Below are 9,763 nucleotides of genomic sequence, written 5' to 3'. Positions count from 1 at the left end.
GGTCAATGCCAGTCAATGCGTAACCCTAGGTTAATGCTAGTCAACGCAAGTCAATATATCATGACGGAGATAGTCAGTTCAAAGTCAACTCGATGACACGAGCCAAACTCAACTCATCGGTTTTAGATTTGAGACTTCGACGACGGCCAGACGATAAACGCAGCTCCAGAAGGATTTCAGCTATTCGTCAAAGCATCGAATAGACTGAAAATCGAAGGAGTCAAGAATTGAAGCTAACTACAGGTTCATTACGCCGACCGAAGGCTGGGCCAATCATATACAAAGTATTCTAGCCTCTTCTACAAAAGAAACGAGTCTGGAACTCTTTGGAGGGGGTATCTGTAGGCATCGAAAATTGCCTATAGGTCTCCGCGAACGGCTCAGTACTAAGAAAAGACGATGAATGTCATAATCCAAGTTATAGGAGCTTGATTTATGTTGACAAATACATAAAGTGGGTTGACGAACTATGTGAAGCAACTGAGTTTTAGAATAATGAGGATACGAACGGATCGGGAGCCCCGTGTCACTTACAAAAGACGAAATACCCTTCTTGTCTCATTTATTCCACAGATGATCTAATCATTGGAGCTTATAGAACTCCTCATCGGTTTTCCAACGCACTTTGAATCGCTTAAATCCGAGTTCGGATGAAAAAGTTATGACGAAAATGGACAAGTGTGCAAAACAAAATGTCTCAGCCCGAGCCGAGACACCCAAGGGTGTCTCGGAACTTGTGGAGCTATTTTGACCATGATTCTTTTTGAATCTGAAGAAACTAAAAACAGGAACGTTGTAGATATTCTTGTCAACTTTCTAACCCATCTGGAATTAGATCATTTGGAGGTCATATGAGGAAGTTATGCCTAAAATAGAGCCGAGACACCCAAAGGTGTCTCGGACCTGGCCGAGACACCCAAAGGTGTCTCAGAACTTGTGGAGCTATTTTGACCATGATTAGTTTTGAATCTGAAGAAACGCGAAACAAGAAAGTTGTAGATATTTTTGTCAACTTTCCAACCCATCTAGAATCAAGTTATTTGGAGGTCATATAAGGAAGTTATGCCTAAAATAGCGCCGAGACACCCAAAGGTGTCTCGGACCTGGCCGAGACACCCAAAGGTGTCTTAGAACATGTGGAGCTGTTTTGACCATAATTCGTTTTGAATCTGAAGAAACTCAAAATAGGAACGTTGTAGATATTTTTGTCAACCTTCCAACCCATCTGGAATCAGGTCATTTGGAGGTCATATGAGGAAGTTATGACTAAAATAGCGCCGAGACACCCAAAGGTGTCTCGGACCTGGTCGAGACACTCAAAGGTATCTCGGAACTTGTGGAGCTGTTTTAACCATTATCCCGTTAGAATCTGAAGAAACGCAAAACATTAAAGTTGTAGATCTCTTTATCAGCTTTCCAACACATCTTCAATCACTCAAATCCGATTTCATATGAAAGAATTAGAGCCAAAATACTAAATAGGGTACTGACTGTCTCGCACAGGTGCGAGACACCCCGAGCTGTCTCGCACTTGGGACGTGTTTTTGACGGTTTTCGATCAGTTTTAACCGCTCCTTTATCCCCTCAAGCCTATAAATACAAGCCTTAGGCCTAATTTTTTGAGAGGCGGGAATTCTTGTGCCTCGGCGAAGCCCTGTCGGATTGAAGACTTAAAGTGCACAGATTTCAGAGAGGAGGAGGAGAGATCGGATCTAGTTCTTCAACGCAAGAGAGAGAGATTCGTCAGATCTACATCACCCGTATCCAATCCTTAGTATTATCCCGTTGTGGTAATTCTAAGAAGAGCAATTATCTCGTTTTTATCGAGATAAGCACTACAGTTTTCTCGATCCCTTCGCGGATAGACGAAGCTCTGCCCAAATTTTCAGCAATCAGATCTGATCGACGGTGGTCCACGGATAAACCCCGGCGCAGGCAAAGATCCCACGCAAGCAGAAGACCGATAAACGATCTCTGTATTTGTTTGATAAAGTTGTAAAATTTTTATTTTCATTGTGTAAAGAGATCTTATAAAAAGATCAACTTTTCTTTTATTTTATTCGAGTTTATTATAACGACTAAAGTTGTAATAGATTCGATAGCAATAAAAACAGCAACTTTCACAGCAAACAAGCAATGCCTGCAATTCCCCTTTTTGGAATGATATCATCTCATATAAGGAAGTCTTTCAAAATTTCATATCTTGGTCTCTTGGTTCAGGAAAGAAAATCAGATTTTGGGAGGACAAATGGACTGGTTCTAATAGTCTATCAAGTTTATATCCGTCCTTATACAAGCTAGCTTTTTCCAACAATGTCTCCATTAGTAGTCAAGGCCGCTACCAAAATAACTTATGGCACTGGCACCCTCTGCTGAAACGTAGCATCTCATCTGAATCACTTAAAGATAAAACTGATCTCTTGAATCTTATTAGTCTGCATAGTGTGACAAATCAGACTGACTTTCCTCGATGGACTCTCTCTTCAAGTGGTTCTATCACTGTTAAATCATTCTATGACTTCTTATGTTCTAGAGGTATCAAATATGCTTTCTATAAATTAGCATGGAATCCTATTTTGCCTAGCAAAATTCAAATGTTCACTTGGCTTCTTTCCTAGAACCGATTACATACTAAAGATAATCTTATGAAAAAAGGGTGGCAAGGAGATCCTAATTGTGTTTTATGTGGCATTCAGTCTGAAACAAAGAACCATATCTTCTTCCAATGCACAACAGCTAAAGTAGTCTGGCAACACTTTAGAGATTATTATTTACCTTTCTGTTAGCCATCATCCATAGATGATCTCCTGATTTCTGTTTCAGCCTTGCATAATCTGGATGGTATTTTGTGGCGCACTCTTATTTCGACTGTGTGCTGGTTTATATGGTCTTCAAGGAATAAGTTTATCTTTGATCAAAAACCTTTCTCTGCTCAGTCAATTATTAACACTTCGATACTGGCTCTTCATGATTGGGCAGGTTCTAGTAAAAGGAATGCAGCTCTTTAGTTAGCAAAAGTTCTAAAAGAGAAGCCTATTGTTCGCAGCAGTGGCTAAGAAAGTTGGGGTTTTTTTGGTATCAGGTTTTGTTTGTACATATTAATTTTTGGTGTTATACTTTTGTTTTACAATTGGTCTATAGAAAATTTAATTTCTTTTCTCCAAATGTATGGCCGGCTTTGGTTCTCCTTTATATCCATGTCAACGATGAATGACGGCAAGGCCCTCTCTTCATCTTCATGGATGTTTGGGAGAAGAAGGTTATACATCAATAGTCAAGAGAAATTAAGTTTTCTATCTACCAATTAATGGATACAATCCGTATCCTTCTTTTGTAAACTACTTTTGATTTTAATGAACAGGGTATATCCCTTGTTTTTTCTGTCAAAAAAAAAATGGTGACCCTCATGCGCTAGGGTGCGCCCTTTCTAAGATTGTGACTAATTTTTTGCTCTTTTATAGTCACTAGTATGGTTCACATGCGATGCACGTGTAAAAACTTTCATGTTTATATGTAGCCCTATAGTTTTTTTTTTTGCATTGATCAATTTTTTTTCTATGTGATATATATTTGAAAATGTCATATGTAATATATATTAGGTTTTGATTGAATGACTTTTAATTGGCAATTTATGCTTGTTCTCAGAAATGATTGGTCACTTTTATTAATTGATGATATAAATAGACGTTATAGGGTTATAAATAGGATCATAAAGAACACTTATTTGGCATATAAAAAATCAAGATATTGACAGAAAAAAACCACAAAATAAATAAGGTAACCAAAATTATTTAATTATATGTCCACTTAATGTAGCAGAATCATATCTTCTTTAAGTTTGACATAAATAAACAGAAGGGATCTCAATTTGATCGAGCAGCATTCGTCAGATTTAAAAGATTCATCTTTGTCAAACTATAGAGAGTCATAGGAAATCGGACTGCAGTAAGGCAATTTGATCTATAATAGCTAGATTCCTTGACCTGCAAATGAAACTTGTTGATGTTCGTGAGCAAACAGTCGATGGTGGTTTCCCGCAGTCGGATGCAGTTTTGATCCTGGTGACGGTGGGAAAGAAGGAGAGGATTAATGTTGGGGCAGACTCCTTCTCCGAATTTATACCCGATCCTGAGCGCGCGGGGTGGACTGATAACCTTCACATACAAGAATCGCAGGAATACGGGGCTAGTTTTCCCCGTGGTACCTCCGACGATCAAGTCAGTTGATGAACTTAGGGAGGGCTTGTTGAGAGGCCCCTGGGCCATTGAGGTCCTTACAGTGGGTTTTTCCTCTTGGAATTATTAAAATACAAAAGGGGAGTAAAGCTAAGGTGCAAGAAGAAGTAGCCAGAGCTCTTCCGCCCTTACCTTACTTACCTCCTTTTATAGCCCCCTTGCCTCTGGGAGTTTGACCCTCGGCTTTTGTTGACTATGCACAGGAGGCGGTTTGAAAGATGAACAAGCAGGCTGCTGAGTCATCTTTCTTCCTCCAGGTATCGACAGGCGACTGGGAGGAAAGTCACTCGATGTCAGGGGAGAGAAGTCTTCTCAGTGCTCTGGGTTTGTCAGAGTAGGAAGGGTGTAGGGTAGGTCGGCTGTGTGACCGTCCTTCTTTCTCCAGGTGGCGGCTGGGAATTGGAGGAGAAGTCATTTGTATACAGAGAAGCATCATGGCAATTCTCTGGGAAATGACTTGTGAGTGGAATTGGCGGCTTGTGCGTGATTGTCAGAGCGTAGATCTTGATAGGACTAGTTAATGCTATAGCTTTGAGTGATATTTGAAGTGGTCTTGGTCGGATCTTATTCCTTTAGTCGAGGTGGGTTGATCCGTAAGTCATCACTATGATTTGTCGACCGACAACCGAGTGAGTTTTGGGACAAGAGCGCCATCGAGACGTCCGCTCGGGGAGTCGTCTTAATTGCGGAGGACCGACTGGTCCCGCGCTTCGAGTCGGTTATGACGACTCTTGGTCAAGAGAGGGCTCGCCTGCTTGACTGGTCAATAGACTTGACCTCGGTCCGGGCTTCTAAGTTTCTTGAGCCGGTCAGGATCATAGCTTTTTGGGCCTTTATAGTCAATCTTTCGACGTTCTTATCTCTAGATGGTAAATTACCATAACAAAACTAAATCGAGCATGATCAGGCATCGTCAACTTCTTGAGGATCAAACCTAACTATAAATGTTACATAAAGAGTGAGATCACCTTTGAGATCAAAAATAGTATGTTGCATTGTAAATAATTAACAGCTTTAATATACATCTTCGCTGCATATTAGAATTATAGGCATATAAAATTGCTTATAGGTCCCCTAGCAAAGCTCGGCACAAACCGACGAACCAACGAGGCGACGAGATCGACGAATCGTACGCAAGCGACGGAATGCACCCATACGCGTTCAGAATCAAGCCAAGTGTTAAAGAATCAACGAGTTATCCAACTGGGAACAGACTCGGACGAATCACGATCGAATCAAGATCAGTTTCAGACTCGAACTCAGAAGAGGATTTACTGCCAAATCAGGAATCCGACTCACTGCCAAATCAGATCAACAAATCAGAGTCTGGATCAACCGAATCACGGACAGAACCCAAAGGTGGAAAACAGCAGAAAACCAAACACCCGAGGCGGCTCACCGAGCCACCAAGGTGGCTCGGTGGTCGAGCCACCAAGTGGTGGCTCGGCCGAGCCACCTAAGTGGCTCGGTGGCCGAGCCACCTTGGGGTGGCTCGGCCACCTCCGAGCCACCAAATGGTGGCTCGGAGGCCGAGCCACCTCCTTGGTGGCTCGGCGGCCACCAAGGTGGCTCGGCCACCACCGAGCCACCAAGAGGTGGCTCGGTGGCCGAGCCACCAAGGTGGCCGGCCGAGCCACCTCTTGGTGGCTCGGCATGAGCCGAGCCACCTTGAGGTGGCCGGCCATGAAGACCAGAAGACTTGCACCATTCAGATCTGATCCTCGGCGACCATCCACGTCAGAAAAGGCAGGATCTCGAGAGGAAGAAAGAACAGATCTGAGATCTACACGAGGCTACACTCCAGATCTAAGCTTGGTCTTAGATCTCGAGATCCGAGCGATTATTCCCTTGGTGGATTAATCCCTCCCGGCTATTATTCCCTTCGTGGAATAATACCCGCATACTCGTGTAGATCCGACCGGATCTAGATCGCGCGGTGGTCCACGGATTAACCCCGGCGCAGGCAAAGAACCCACCAAAGCGAGCGACCGCAAAACAGGAGCTCGCGATTTGTTCACAAGAGGAAAGTTGTAATTTTTATTTTTTTTTCTTTGATTTAGTTGTAACCGGATCTATAAAAGACCGGATCTTTTGTAACTCGAAAAGTTGTAACTCAAGATGACAATTATCTCATTAATGAAGAAAGCAACAGTTTTCCACGCGAACAATCTGGCGACCACAGTGGGAGCCGACGATCTCGCCAACGAGATCGATGCGTCGCAGCCGCGGATTGCAATCCCGGTCGTGGAGGAGGTCGAGTACGAGTTCGACCAAGCCAAGTTCGAGGAGTACGTGTCCTCGTCCGGCTCTATCTCCCCCCGCAAGTCCAAGAAGTTCTCCTCCGGGAGAAAAGCTCGTTGGTTTGAAGCTGCTCGGGAAGCCCACGAAGCTCTCAACCCAACTGACGCCGAAGTTGCGTCAAATGAAGTTCCACCGACCTCCAATCAGGTCAACCCAACTCCCGCCAACGCCTCCACTGTTCAGGGCGTTGTGACTCTCTCAAAGAGAGCCCGCCAGAGGCGTCGTCAACGCCTCGCGCGGCAATTCGCTAAGGCGATGGAGTCTACGGACGGATTCCGCTACAACGCGGATCTGAAGAATGGAAGAGGCAAACAGCCTCAACCGCCAATGAACGGCGACTCTTCCAAGCCGCCAAAGAACGAATGGGTCCGCGTCAAACGGAACCGTTCGACACTTGAAGAGCGTATTCGCAAGCGCCGCGCGATGTCAGCGCAGGCACGGGTTCAAGCTCAGGAAGCCCGTAGAAGACTGCAAAAGGAGGAGGCGAAGAAGCCACCACCAACTCGCCAAGTCTGGAAGCCTAAGTCTGAAGTGGCGACCCAGGCCAAAAAGCAACCATTGCAGCCTTCAAAGCAAGGCCAACCTCCGGCGAATCAATCAAAGTCGCCGTTAATTCCAATAGCTTCTCCGGGAGATCATGCAGAATCATCCCGAAGGAAGAAGCCAATTTTGGAGCGCCTCGGTCTAATTCCGGACGAGAGAGGCAAAGCTCCAGTTCACGAGCGTTTGGGCCCGATGAAGAAGCCCAGAACGACTCAAAATGCTGGGGGTCGCCATCACCTCCAACATAACAAAGAGCTCAGGGCAGCTGCGCGCACCACTCATTCGGGCGGTATTGTCGGAATGCAATTGCATTAAGGCGGTCCCCGAAAGAGTTTCAGTTTTTGAAAGACTCAGTGCGGAGACGCCAAAACTAAGGCCTAGGCGCTTCCAACGAAGAAGAAGGGTGATTGAAGACGGAGAATTTCCGAGGGTCACCACCAACATGACGAGCAAGGGGACATCGGCACGAGATGATTTCGAGTCGATTCTGAGAGCCTCCCGACCTAGAACCCGTCTACAGTCCGGAACCATCGAACGAGCAACCTATGGTAGGGTTCGGACAAGACGCCCTTCAGGCGGTCCCCGAAAGAGTTTTAGTTTTTGAAAGACTCAGTGCGGAGACGCCAAAACCAAGGCCTAGGCGCTTCCAACGAAGAAGAAGGGTGATTGAAGACGGAGAATTTCCGAGGGTCACCACCAACATGACGAGCAAAGGGACATCGGCACGAGATGATTTCGAGTCGATTCTGAGAGCCTCCCGACCTAGAACCCGTCTACAGTCCGGAACCATCGAACGAGCAACCTATGGTAGGGTTCGGACAAGACGCCCTTCAGAAGATGAAGAATCTGATGCCGTCTCCGCGATTGCATCTGATAATATGGTATCCAGCGAGGGACAACCCCACGAGGCACTTATGATAAGTGCGGAGCAGATGGCCAAGATGCTTGAAGACGCTTTGGCTAAGCAGAAAGAAAGTTTCAAATTTGAGATGGAGATGGCCATGCAGCAGATGAGAGAAATGCATGACCAACAAATCCAAGCATTGGCGAACCAACAAGGCGAGCAGAATCATCGTAACCCGATTAATGTGGAAGATGAGGATACAAATGCTCGTAACACCAATGATCCTCCCGTCAACGCAGGGGGTGGTAATGAGAATGCTGGCGAAGAAACCGGCGAAAACCTGAAGATCAAGAACCTCGAGAGCAAAATCAACACACTAATTTCCGCTCAAGAGACGAAGAAAACAGGCATTCCTTGCCCATACCCAAGAGAATGGGAATCGATCCCATATCCGGCGAAGTTTAATCTAATTAACTTCACGCCGTTTAATGGGATGGGTTCACCTACCCAGCATTTGATTTACTTCAAATCGCACTTGGGGGTGATCTCTGGTAATGAGCCTCTGATGGTGCGGTCATTCGTCAGCACTCTTCGCGGAGCCGCCTTCGATTGGTATCGCCGCCTCAAGCCAGGCAGTGTGAACAGCTGGGATGACATGGAGACCAAGTTCCTGGCCAACTTCTTCGACGACGACACCTAGATATCTATCGGATCGTTGCTCGATGAGAAGAAGAAGGACGGAGAGTTAGTCGATACCTTCGTCAAAAGGTTCCGAAACAAGGCGATGAATTGCCGGGACCCGATCACGGCACCATCCAATACATGGAAGGACTTGAAACTCCGGGGAGAGCAAGCTGAGCGATTCCTTAAGAGGAAGAAGGCGGAAAGAGGCCAACCGGCGACAAGTGCTCCAAAGCAAAACTTCGTCCCACGGGGGAAAGGTAAGGCACAAGCTAATGCAGTTGATGCTAATCAAACCTTTCAATTGCAACCACAGCAACAGCAGCCACAGCAACAAGCACCCCAACAATCTCGAGGACAATGGCAACAACGGCCTCAGAAGCAGAAATCTGCGGAGCCGAGGTTTCCTAAAGTGTACTCCTTCAAGGATGATGAAGTTCTTGGCATCTTCAAATACCTGTTGGAGAACAACAAGATCCAGTTACCGGCGATCGTGGATCAAGAAGGGGCGAACAAAGTGACGGACCCGAAGTATTGTGCATACCACAGAGCGGTCCATCACCCAACCAAGTCATGCTACCACCTTAAGGACAAGATCCAGGCGCTTATCGATGTAGGCGTCATAACCCCGAAGCCGGCCAAGAATGTTGGAGCAAACGCGGTTTCAATCAGCTTTGGATCGGTGCCCACAACATGGTTCAAACCGGAGCGTATCACCAAAGTGGGGATGAAGACAGTGAACGATGACCCACATGGACAGCGCCAAAAAGGACAGGTGCCACACACAACCCCAAATGGCAAAATCCTATGGGTTCATCCTGATCTCATCGAAGACGAACAGTGGGCAACGCGGTTTCAATCAGCTTTGGATCGGTGCCCACAACATGGTTCAAACCGGAGCGCATCACCAAAGTGGGGATGAAGACAGTGAACGATGACCCACATGGACAGCGCCAAAAGGGACTTGTGCCACACACAGCCCCAAACGGCGAAATCCTATGGGTTCATCCTGATCTGATTGAAGATGAATAATGGGCCGGTTCGTCATCCGGGAGGAAGTCTAAAGGAAAAGGGAAGTCTTGTTATGGATTCTCTGCTATCCCAGGGGAAGATGACGAAAGAATCCCCACTTTCCCGCTCTCTGAAGAAGAACAAGAAG

The sequence above is a fragment of the Asparagus officinalis genome, chromosome 7 (assembly GCF_001876935.1).
Source record: "Asparagus officinalis chromosome 7, Aspof.V1, whole genome shotgun sequence".
In the NCBI taxonomy this organism is placed as follows: domain Eukaryota; kingdom Viridiplantae; phylum Streptophyta; class Magnoliopsida; order Asparagales; family Asparagaceae; genus Asparagus; species Asparagus officinalis.
The sequence above is the reverse complement of the archived record's forward strand: the minus strand, read 5'-3'. Positions refer to the sequence as shown.